This window comes from Procambarus clarkii, chromosome 8 (genome assembly GCF_040958095.1).
Source record: "Procambarus clarkii isolate CNS0578487 chromosome 8, FALCON_Pclarkii_2.0, whole genome shotgun sequence".
NCBI lineage: Eukaryota > Metazoa > Arthropoda > Malacostraca > Decapoda > Cambaridae > Procambarus > Procambarus clarkii.
Genome location: NC_091157.1, coordinates 5536043 through 5548729, shown reverse-complemented (window position 1 = coordinate 5548729; position 12687 = coordinate 5536043). Strand labels below are relative to the sequence as shown.

The 12687-nt window shown below is 48.0% G+C and overlaps 1 protein-coding gene and 1 long non-coding RNA gene across 4 annotated transcripts in view; one reads left to right on the top strand and one right to left on the bottom strand.

The window, feature by feature from the left end:
- The window catches only part of LOC123759870 (uncharacterized), a 79848-nt gene that overhangs the window by 40521 nt on the left and 26640 nt on the right, over window positions 1-12687 (bottom strand). The gene's annotated exons all lie outside the window — the stretch shown is intronic.
- The window catches only part of LOC123759605 (potassium channel subfamily K member 18), a 98010-nt gene continuing 92344 nt past the window's right edge, over window positions 7022-12687 (top strand). For 2 of the 3 annotated variants that reach the window (XM_069316545.1, XM_069316533.1), the window contains exon 1: window positions 7022-7304. The gene's annotated coding sequence lies outside the window, so the exon portion shown is untranslated. The remainder of the gene's footprint in view (window positions 7305-12687) is intronic. The other variant, XM_045744727.2, reaches the window with a different exon arrangement.

Below are 12687 nucleotides of genomic sequence, written 5' to 3'. Positions count from 1 at the left end.
CAATCTTTGACAATCACAATTCTTTGACAATCTTCTTAGTTGCTTCACGCACTCGCTTCACGCACTTGCTTCACGCACTCGCTTCATGCACTCGCTTCACGCACTTGCTTCACGCACTCGCTTCATGCACTTGCTTCACGCACTTGCTTCATGCACTCGCGGCCTTTACTCGCAGTAGCCTGAATTTATCTAAAAATAAGAATGCGTTGAAAGATTCAAAATGAGTGGATGAGTAACGATGACGTCAGCACCGCTGTGAGGCGGTGAGTTCACTCACAGGATGAGTGACGCTGCCCAATACTGTCACTATGGCGGTGTGTCCACTCACAGGATGAGTGACGCTGCCCAATACTGTCACTATGGCGGTGTGTCCACTCACAGGATGAGTGGCGCTGCCCAATACTGTCACTATGGCGGTATGTCCACTCACAGGATGAGTGGCGCTGCCCAATACTGTCACTATGGCGGTGTGTCCACTCACAGGATGAGTGGCGCTGCCCAATACTGTCACTATGGCGGTGTGTCCACTCACAGGATGAGTGGCGCTGCCCAATACTGTCACTATGGCGGTGTGTCCACTCACAGGATGAGTGACGCTGCTCAATACTGTCACTATGGCGGTGTGTCCACTCACAGGATGAGTGACGCTGCCCAATACTGTCACTATGGCGGTGTGTCCACTCACAGGATGAGTGGCGCTGCCCAATACTGTCACTATGGCGGTATGTCCACTCACAGGATGAGTGGCGCTGCCCAATACTGTCACTATGGCGGTGTGTCCACTCACAGGATGAGTGGCGCTGCCCAATACTGTCACTATGGCGGTGTGTCCACTCACAGGATGAGTGGCGCTGCCCAATACTGTCACTATGGCGGTGTGTCCACTCACAGGATGAGTGACGCTGCTCAATACTGTCACTATGGCGGTGTGTCCACTCACAGGATGAGTGACGCTGCCCAATACTGTCACTATGGCGGTGTGTCCACTCACAGGATGAGTGGCGCTGCCCAATACTGTCACTATGGCGGTGTGTCCACTCACAGGATGAGTGGCGCTGCCCAATACTGTCACTATGGTGGTGTGTCCACTCACAGGATGAGTGGCGCTGCCCAATACTGTCACTATGGCGGTGTGTCCACTCACAGGATGAGTGGCGCTGCCCAATACTGTCACTATGGTGGTGTGTCCACTCACAGGATAAGTGGCGCTGCCCAATACTGTCACTATGGCGGTGTGTCCACTCACAGGATGAGTGGCGCTGCCCAATACTGTCACTACGGCGGTGTGTCCACTCACAGGATGAGTGACGCTGCCCAATACCGTCACTATGGCGGTGTGTCCACTCACAGGATGAGTGGCGCTGCCCAATACTGTCACTATGGCGGTGTGTCCACTCACAGGATGAGTGCCGCTGCCCAATACTGTCACTATGGCGGTGTGTCCACTCACAGGATGAGTGACGCTGCCCAATACTGTCACTATGGCGGTGTGTCCACTCACAGGATGAGTGACGCTGCCCAATACTGTCACTATGGCGGTGTGTCCACTCACAGGATGAGTGGCGCTGCCCAATACTGTCACTATGGCGGTGTGTCCACTCACAGGATGAGTGGCGCTGCCCAATACTGTCACTATGGCGGTGTGTCCACTCACAGGATGAGTGACGCTGCCCAATACTGTCACTATGGTGTAAAAAATTACATGGGATAAAACACTAATTCTTAATCTATACCGTCTTTCAGTGTTCGAGAGAGAGAGAGAGAGAGAGAGAGAGAGAGAGAGAGAGAGAGAGAGAGAGAGAGAGAGAGAGAGAGAGAGAGAGAGAGAGAGAGAGAGAGAGAGAGAGAGAGAGATAACATACAAGTGAACACATCTTGGCCCACTACGCTACCTCAAGATCAATCTGGGGTCTCCACATATCATATGGTCATTACTGTTAATGACCCTTTATCACGGTTATTGATCACCACAACATACGAAAAGCAATACACTCACCCCACCCCCCACCCCCCCACCCCCCCACACACACATATATACACAGAAATATATGTAGATGAAATAATAGAGGAAAAAATAATTGGTTCGAAAGGCGGGGTCCAAGAGCTAATAGCTCGATTCTGCAGACACAAATAGTAAATACAAATAATAGCTACACACACACAGGTCATGAACATATATTCCTGTTCCAGAAACTCTCCCACTACTCTGGAAGAGAGAGTTCTGGGAAAGATCACTGAAATTTCATTGGAATAGTGTGAGTCACTACAAAAATTTGAGTTCTGACAGGTGTGTGTTGGCCGTACACCGTGTACGTGTGTGTTGGCACCGTGTACGTGTGTGTGTTGGCACTGTGTACGTGTGTGTGTTGGCACTGTGTACGTGTGTGTTGGCACTGTGTACGTGTGGTGTTGGCACTGTGTACGTGTGGTGTTGGCACTGTGTACGTGTGGTGTTGGCACTGTGTACGTGTGTGTGTTGGCACTGTGTACGTGTGTGTTGGCACTGTGTACGTGTGTGTGTTGGCACTGTGTACGTGTGTGTGTTGGCACTGTGTACGTGTGTGTTGGCACTGTGTACGTGTGTGTTGGCACCGTGTACGTGTGTGTGTTGGCACTGTGTACGTGTGTGTTGGCACTGTGTACGTGTGATGTTGGCACCGTGTACGTGTGTGTGTTGGCACTGTGTACGTGTGTGTTGGCACTGTGTACGTGTGGTGTTGGCACCGTGTACGTGTGTGTTGGCATTGTGCACGCACATGTGTGTGTACGCTCTGCCCTCTCTCTTAACCCAAGCACAAGAGGGAGAGGTAAGGACTACTGTATCCAAGACTGTATCCAAGCAAGGAGACCCCATCATCTTCAGGAGGACATAGCTGCTGTAGAGACACTTCAACACGAGGCAACAACAACACTCCAGGAACAAAGTCAGCTCACATATCAGGATCGTTTGAGGAGGGGACCTGCTGCATGGGTAACAGCTTCTCCTCCATATCAACTTACCCTGGCTTTGCGTCCTGAAGAGGCCACTCCAGACTGCAAACCAGACATGACAGGGCGGATCCCATCGAAACTTTGAAAATACTGAACAGTTTGAAGGATGTTGACCCAGACAACTTCTCTCAAAGGTCAAATGTAACACGAACAAGGAACAACGGTTAGAAGCTCAACAAGTAAGAGAGAATACTGATGCTCCTTTCCACCGATATCTTCTTGAGGTTATCTTGAGATGATTTCGGGGCTTTTAGTGTCCCCGCGGCCCGGTCCTCGACCAGGCCTCCACCCCCAGGAAGCAGCCCGTGACAGCTGACTAACACCCAGGTACCTATTTTACTGCTAGGTAACAGGGGCATAGGGTGAAAGAAACTCTGCCCATTGTTTCTCGCCGGCGCCCGGGATCGAACCAGGGACCACAGGATCACAAGTCCAGCGTGCTGTCCGCTCGGCCGACCGGCTCCCTAACCGATAGGGTTATAAACGTATGGAACCGCCTACCCTTCCTTTCAGCCGCCTAACCTTCCTTGGAATTTTCTTCGAAATTCCAAGTTCCTTAAATAATGGTTAAGACACATATTCAATCGATTATATGGGTTTATATATGATTGCCTGAATGTTTTATAACTGATTCATTCATTGTATCTGACCGCAATGAGTGATCAGTTTCCGTCCGAGTGCCGGGCAGAGGTCGAGGTGTAAGAGTTTACCATCTTGGAGCGAGCGAGAAACTCTTAAGAACCTCCTCTCCAGGAATGGAAGCGGCAAGCATTAAATCTTAGATTTAATGAGAATCTCAAGCTCTGGGCTGGACGGTAGAGCGACGGTCTCGCTTCATGCAGGTCGGCGTTCGGTTCTTTACTTGATGAACAACCCTCCCCACTTGATGAACAACCGTCCCCACTTGATGAACAACCGTCCCCACTTGATGAACAACCTTCCCCACTTGATGAACAACCGTCCCCAGTTGATGAACAACCGTCCCCAGTTGATGAGCAACCGTCCCCAGTTGATGAGCAACCGTCCCCAGTTGATGAGCAACCGTCCCCAGTTGATGAACAACCGTCCCCAGTTGATGAACAACCGTCCCCAGTTGATGAACAACCGTCCCCACTTGCTAAGGACCCATTACCAGAAGCCCCTACATCTCAGGCCCCAAGCCAGAAAAGCATTCATACTAAAGTCTCGCCCACAATAACAGAGAAAGCAATTTCAATCACTTTATGCAAATTTCTCCCAATAGTGAGACAATGCAAGAAGGAGGGCATTAAAATAGTCAAGATCAAGCACTACAGTGTAGATAAAGCCCGCATCGTACACACGGGGATGTATAACTCATACATCGTGTATGACTTACAAACACCAGATTTACGTTGCGTCAAAGTGTATACCCAAAGGTGCTATGCTGGTCTCTACGCTGCTTGCCAGGATGCCTTGAGGCACCAAGTTGTGAGGTCGGTCACTGGCGTTCCTGTCGTCCAAATGCTCAGTGTTCGTCCCGCTGGTTTAATTATAACACCGTACAAAGGCATCACTTACCAGGAGCTGCTCCGGTGCCCTCCTGGAGACGTGGTCTACCTCCGGGCTCTAGTCAACTTGTGTTCAACGCTGGACCAATTGCATTAGTCCGGCTACGTCCACAACGACGTCTAGGCTCGGAACATCGGCGTCGACATGCTCTCAGGCAATGAATGCTCAGTTATGATTTTGGAACTTAACATGATGACCAAAGTTGGTGAACTCGGACCGAAGAAATACAAGGATAATCTGCCTAAAGATCAGCTTGCAAGGAGACAGTATGAAAAGCTAAGGTGTGTTAATTCTAGGTGGTGCGCCCCTGAGCTCTTTCACCAGCGTCTGGCTTCTCCAGCCTCAGACGTGTACTCTGTGGCCGTCTTGCTTGACGAGACGCTGGATCGCATGGAGCACCGGTCGAGCATCTTGGAGATTCTTGTGCGCGGTTGCTTGAGGGAGGAGGCAGGATTTCGCCCCACGATGGCGCAGTGTATGCGCAGTCTTCAAGCAGCAGTGGAGGTCTACGATGGCTGCCACTTTCCTTCCCTCAGCCTCAGCCTCCACTCACCCCCGTCATTCCCTCCACCGTGCCCCAAACAAGACGTTAAGGGTAGGGAAGGTAGTGAAAGGTAAGGAAGGTGTAAGTGAAACGTTAACCTGTCAACTTTGCGCCCTGGAGAGGCCACTCCAGACCGACAACCAGAGCGCAACTCCATAGTCTCCTGAGACTGATGGATGCCTTCTACTACTGGAAAAATGTGTGTGTGTGTGTGTGTGTGTGTGTGTGTGTGTGTGTGTATGTGTGTGTGTGTGTGTGTGTGTGTGTGTGTGTGTGTGTGTAAGTTCTTGCCTTCCATCGCTCTTATTCCAAAATAAATATTCTACACACTGATCTCCATAAAAATCTACATTTACACCCTCCCTGAACAACGACAACAATGAAAAACTAAATTTATATCAACAAAAGAGAATATCCGTGTCTGTCTGTTCTAGGTTGATGACCAGATGCTTGTGGCAAGCCTCACCAAACATTGCATGATGACTGGTCTGTGGCCAAGGACAGTCAAAACTGTGTCGAGTCATCTAAGACTCCTCTTCGGTAGTTTAAGAGGTGGAGAAGACGGGAAGGTGGTCAAGGGTAGGGAACGTGGTGAAGGGTAGGGAAGGTGGTGAAGGGTAGGGAAGGTGGTGAAGGGTAGGGGAGGTGGTGAAGGGTAGGGAAGGTGGTGAAGGGTAGGTGGTGAAGGGTAGGGAAGGTGGTGAAGGGTAGGGAAGGTGGTGAAGGGTAGGGGAGGTGGTGAAGGGTAGGGAAGGTGGTGAAGGGTAGGAAAGGTGGTGAAGGGTAGGGAAGGTGGTGAAGGGTAGGGAAGGTGGTGAAGGGTAGGGAAGGTGGTGAAGGGTAGGGAAGGTGGTGAAGGGTAGGGAAGGTGGTGAAGGGTAGTGAAGGTGGTGAAGGGTAGGGAAGGTGGTGAAGGGTAGGGAAGGTGGTGAAGGGTAGGGAAGGTGGTGAAGGGTAGGGAAGGTGGTGAAGGGTAGGGAAGGTGGTGAGGGGTAGGGAAGGTGGTGAAGGGTAGGGAAGGTGGTGAAGGGTAGGGAAGGTGGTGAAGGGTAGGGAAGGTGGTGAAGGGTAGGGAAGGTGGTGAAGGGTAGGGAAGGTGGTGAAGGGTAGGGAAGGTGGTGAAGGGTAGGGAAGGTGGTGAAGGGTAGGGAAGGTGGTGAAGGGTAGGGAAGGTGGTGAAGGGTCTCGCTTCAGTATTTTTCTTAGAGTAAAAATGGGGGGGACCTTCAACAAGCCGCCAGCTTCCTGTCCTCGTCGAGGCCACTAGTGTTAGTGGCCCTCAGATAAACTCAGGTTACAGTGATGTAGTGAAGATTTGGATCCTAAACGCCCCCCTCCCCCGCCCCCGAGCAGCGCCGGGTAACCCCCCCCCCCCTCAGCCAATTACTATACCAAACTACCTCAGCTTAATCAGCAAGCCCAAACCACCGGCAGATTCCTGCCTCGTCTACACCTACCGGTGAGACACTGTGTACTGCGAACTTCAACCTCGTGTCCGACACCAGTTTCTGGAGGGGTGACAAGCCTACTCATACCCCCCCCCCCCCCAGCCCAGCCCACACCACGCAAGTGTCACTATTTATAATCTTCTCGAAAATGCTTCCACTAATTACCGTCACCGCTGCCCGATTTCTATAACTGACACCCCCCCTCCCCCTCCTCTCACCGCCTCTGTGCCACATATATGTTGCACAGAGAGTTCTTACCAATAATTATAGTTTTGGGTGTGTTTTCTTAAAGAGTAAAAATAGCGATGGTACGCCGGGGGTGTATCGGCAAGCCTCGTGACGCAGCCCGAGCAACAAAGAGCAATAAACCCGATATGGGAGATATATTGCATGTGTCTATGTGTGTCGTTTCCACTAGCTTGGCACCGGGGGGGACCAGTGTCATTTGTGGGCTTCAGTGGCACATCAGAGCCTCGGGTTGGCACTCTCTATGTTCTGTCAACCACCTCCTCCCCTCTCTCTCATTTCCCCCCCAATGTCTTGGCTACATGAAGTCTGGCGACTGGCTTGAACGCCCCCAACCCCCCTCTCTCACCTCACACTCATTGGCTTGGCTCCCACAGGGGCTTGCCCAGGGCACTAGCTAGTTGACTAACAGCAGTGGTGGAGTTGTGACACTGTCTCTCTTCTCTAAGCCCAGCGCAGGTTGCTATAACACAGGTGTCGAGATTTAAGGGATTCATTACGGGTTGGAGGAGTGGCGTTGTCTGGTGCTCCTGAAGCTGTCTTAAGTACGTATTAATCGCTCTTCCATCTTTTATAGCTTATTGCGGCTTTTTTGTACGTGAGCGTATCCCAAACACGGAGCGAAAGCTTCATTTATAATTGCGTAGATACGCTTCACGACTAGTGAACTGCGGAGTATTTATATATTAGTGTATCATGTGTTCCGTGTTCATGAGAGTAATTCACACCAAATGGAACTTTGGCCTGAAATGAATGGTTGATGACAGAAGCTTTCTATTATAAATTGAACAGACTCTAGCTGTCAGAAAGGCACATTATACCCCACATAGGTACCGTATACCCCACATAGGTATATTATACCCCATATTAAGTTATATTCTACGCCCATCTACTCATATTCTACGCCCATCTACTCATATTCTACCCCCTTCAATAGACGCCTCCATTTCCACTCAACCCTCTACCACCTCATATCTATGCACCTTCATACATGTACCTACATATTGTGAGAATGTGGCCCCACATATGTGTTTATTAACAACTGTCTCACAGGTGTTTTTAATTAATCTCAGCTGTTAAGTTTTATCATTTAAAAGCGTAGCTCTGCCTGTCAGGGGCTAAGACCTCCGGGACCTTATTGGTGGGGTACGAAGACCAACTCGACACGAAGACCCCGTGAAAAAGGTCTTGATATTAAGATCTTTTGAGTGAGTCAAACTCGTCAAGAAGTTGAGTGAGGGAATACCAAAGATGAACGAGAGGGGAAGAGAGAGAGGAACGAAGAAGTGTGAGAAATGCCAATAATGGAGACCTGAGAGACAGATGAACTTGAAAGGTCAAAATGAAACACATTAATAGAACTAAGGGGAATAGATCAACACAACGTTGCTTGGAGTAACGAAGACCTGCAACTCAGACGTTGATCAGCCACGTTGATCAGCCACGTTGATCACTGACGTTGTCTAATCAAACGTCGATGGAGATCTCAAACCTCTCAGCATAGGCAGCGTACCTCTGAACTTCCTCCAACTTCGTTGTTTAACGAGATAATGACTCCAGACTGGGGCCTCATATACCAATGATGGGTCTCGTATAAACGATATATGAGATCCTGAATGACTCTTTGTTCAGAGTCCTAAAGGCAGGTCTGTCATTAGCTAACCTTTTCCGTATATAGGTGATTATTCTATTTTAATGTGGGTTTCTGAAGTTTTCTGGAGGTTTCTGGGGGTTTCTGGGGGTTTCTGGGGGTTTCTGGGGTTTTCTGGGGTTTTCTGGGGGGTTCCTGGAGTTGGGGGGATAATATCAACCCCCAGGTCTTTGTTTTTCCCTGTCCGAGTCCAATAGGATTTCCTCCCCCATGTAAGGGGAAATTCCTTGTGTCAGTTTCTCCTACCCAGTTTCATTACTTTGCAATTGCCGGAGTTGAGGTCTTGGAGCCACCTGAACATTTACATTTTGTTCAGGTCCTCTTGTAGTTTCTTGCAGTCTCCCATTGTAGTTATCCTCTTTATAATGTTTACATCATTAGTGAACAATGAGAGGACGGAATCTATTCATTCTGGTAGCTCGTTCATATAAATTAGGAATATAGTATCAGTCCCAGAACTGACTCCTGTGGGACGCCACAGATAGCATCCTGCTATCAGGTTTCTCCACGCACTCTGACTCTTTGTTTTCTGTTCAATAGGCACTCTTTTTATCCACTAGAGCCCCTGTCACTCATGCCTGTTTCTCCAGCTTGTGTACTAAACTTCTGTGGGTTACCAACAGAGTCGCAATGGTTTAGTGCTTTCTCCTGAGGCCACGAGATACTGTCAAGACCTTACCTGACCTTGTGAGGAGTTCTCTGATCTAATGACTTCCCTCCTTGTCAGTCAATGTGATCACGTGGAGCGTCTACAAGGCAGACGTCGCCACTAATCATTTAGATCTTTAGACTGGACTTTGTATAATACTGAGACGGTGAGAAGGTGAGTACTACTTAGAGTAGGTGACGATAGTAGTGGTAAGATAGAAGTAGACTTCTATCGTGGACTTCTATAGCTGGGAAAGAAGATTGAAGAAGTTTTACAGTGTCTTGTGCAAGAGTGACACCTGCAGTGTTAAGTCATATACATATGTGTATATATAGAGTTAAGAAGTTCACTTGGCGATGATTCTATTTAGTGTTCTTAATAACTTACTTGCCAGTTCTTAATAATAACTTAGTGTTCTTAATAACTTACCTGTGACTCGGGGGGGGGGGGGGGATGGAGTAAGAACAAGCACTAAGGCTCCCATAAACAGTTTGATAAGTCAAGAACCCGGTTACTGACTAAGTCAGGCCGTAACACATGTACATATGTGACATGCATGTATTTAATATGTACATATGTGACATTGATAAGCTTTAATATGGAGAATAATAATTAAAAGGATTTTCAACCAGGATATTGAACTCAGCCGGAAATTGCTCAGCTGGAGTATGGTGAAGGGGAGGGAGAAAGGGAAGAGAGAGAGAGAGAGAGAGAGAGAGAGAGAGAGAGAGAGAGAGAGAGAGAGGAAATGGAAGAGGGGGGAAAAGAGGAGGAATTGACGAAGAGGATTATATCTCTTATGACTTGTTTACATAAGGATCAACTACATTGATCCTTATGTAAACGTGGGATCACGTCTCGTTAACCAGGGGGAAATGTGCGTAGGGTGAGATTCACTATCAGCTATGGGGAGGGGAAAGAGGCTCACTATCAGCTATGGGGAGGGACAAGAGGCTCACTATCAGCTATGGGGAGGGACAAGAGGCTCACTATCAGCTATGGGGAGGGGGAAGAGGCTCACTATATTTAGGCTGTTAAGACGATGGCCTATTAACCTTTAGACAGTTACATATATATATATACACATATGTTAGGCTTGTTAGGCTTATATCGAAGTTCCCCCCCCCTAAGATCGAACTACCTTCCCTCCTCAAGCTGACTATTCAAACACTTCGAACGACAGAATAGTTCAATTATAACACAACAGAGGGGACAACAAGGGTAGCAGGCGGGGGGGGCCCAGGAGCTAGAACTCACGTTCCCCTTGTAGTGACTGATAGGTAATCACCACCACCATTGTGCCAGCTTGTTCAGCAAGTGGCTGTTAATGAACAAACTGATGCCACTAATTATAACAGTGAACAAGCCTTAACAAACCACTATCGTTGAGACAGTCGTTACCACTGCCCATCATTCTTCGCTAACTGCCTCGTTATACGCGTTAACTGCCCCCCCGCCCCCCACAGATTTACGACCTAATAAACAGCTGTGTTGACTATATGTGTAGAGGCCATATGTGTTTATTTATATGTGATTGTAATATATGTGATTGATTGTGTATATATGTGATTCTTGTGCCATATCCTTCAGCGTGCACTAGAGTGAGGGGGGGGGGGGGGAGACAGCCCCCCCCCCCTCACAATACATATAGGAAAATGTGTATTCACGTAAACAAAACATAGTCTCAACCTAATTACAAAAATTAAGAAATCTTCAATGTAAATTATCTATGGCAACCCATTATATGGAGTCATCTATGGCAACTCCTTGTATGGAGTCATCTATGGCAACCCATTACATGGAGTCATCTATGGCAACCCATTATATGGAGTCATCTATGGCAACTCATTGTATGGAGTCGTCTATGGCAACCCATTACATGGAGTCATCTATGGCAACCCATTGTATGGAGTCATCTATGGCAACCCATTGAATGGAGTCATCTATGGCAACCCATTGTATAGAGTCATCTATGACAACCCATTATATGGAGTCATCTATGGCAACTCATTGTATGAGTCATCTATGGCAACCCATTATATGGAGTCATCTATGGCAACCCGTTATATGGAGTCATATATGGCAACCCATTATATGGAGTCATCTATGGCAACCCATTATATGGTGTTATCTATGGCAACCCATTATATGGAGTCATCTATGGCAACCCATTATATGGAGTCATCTATGGCAACCCATTATATGGTGTTATCTATGGCAACCCATTACATGGAGTCATCTATGGCAACCCATTATATGGAGTTATCTATGGCAACCCATTACATGGAGTCATCTATGGCAACCCATTACATGGAGTCATCTATGGCAACCCATTATATGGAGTCATCTATGGCAACCCATTACAAGTTGTGCCATCTAAGCTATCAGGTGGGTGTAGGAATGTCTATATAATTTAACTGTCAGATCCGTCCAGATTATTAATTGTTTGTTTAATGGGGCCCGCGGGGGGGGGGAGGGGGGGAGGGTTAATATAGACCTATGAATTTAAAATGAAATTTAGATGCTAATCTGAGAGGCGAGAAATACAGTGTGTATTAAAAGCATTCATTTGCATATTGATGTAGCAAAATAGCCGCTGCATTCAATAGGGGCCTGACAGCTGAGTGGTCAGCGCTCGGGATTCGTAGTCCTAAGGTTCCGGGTTCGATCCCCGGCGGAGGCGGAAACAAATGGGTAGAGCTTCTTTCGCCCAGAATGCCCCCCCTGTTCACCTAGCAGTAAATAGGTACCTGGGAGTTAGACAGCTGCTACGGGCTGCTTCCTGGGGATGTGTGTGTGTAACAAAAAAAGGAGGTCTGGTCGAGGACCGGGCCGCGGGGGACGCTAAGCCCCGAAATCATCTCAAGATAACCAAAACATCGGTACTCACCTAGTTGTGCTTGCGGGGGTTCACTCTGCCTTGTGGCCAATAGTTTACCTCCAAATACTGCTCGTCAAATTTACAATGAAATGAATGTGACACTAGAATGATGAATGCGACGGTAGAATGATGAATGCGACGGTAGAATGGTGAATGCGACGGTACAATGATGAATGCGACGGTAGAATGATGAATGCGACGGTAGAATGATGACTCTGTGGTAGAATATGTGAAATAAAATCCACCTTCTCCTGTGTAATTTTTGAGAAACTTTTGACTATTAAACTTGGTATATATTTACGAAATTCAAGTCCAAGCCATAATGAAATATAGACCAGGGAACAGTGTGGCAACTGATGAGGGGCTACTGAACTATACTGATGGTGTTTCACGGTATTTATGTGGGAGATACTGAGTGGGAGATACTGAGTGGGAGATATTGAGTGGGAGATACAGAGTGGGAGATACAGAGTGGGAAATATTGAGTGGGAGATACAGAGTGGGAGATATTGAGTGGGAGATACAGAGTGGGAGATACAGAGTGGGAGATATTGAGTGGGAGATACAGAGTGGGAGATATTGAGTGGGAGATACAGAGTGGGAGATATTGAGTGGGAGATACAGAGTGGGAGATACAGAGTGGGAGATATTGAGTGGGAGATACAGAGTGGGAGATATTGAGTGGGAGATACAGAGTGGGAGATACAGAGTGGGAGATATTGAGTAGGAGATATTGAGTGGGAGATA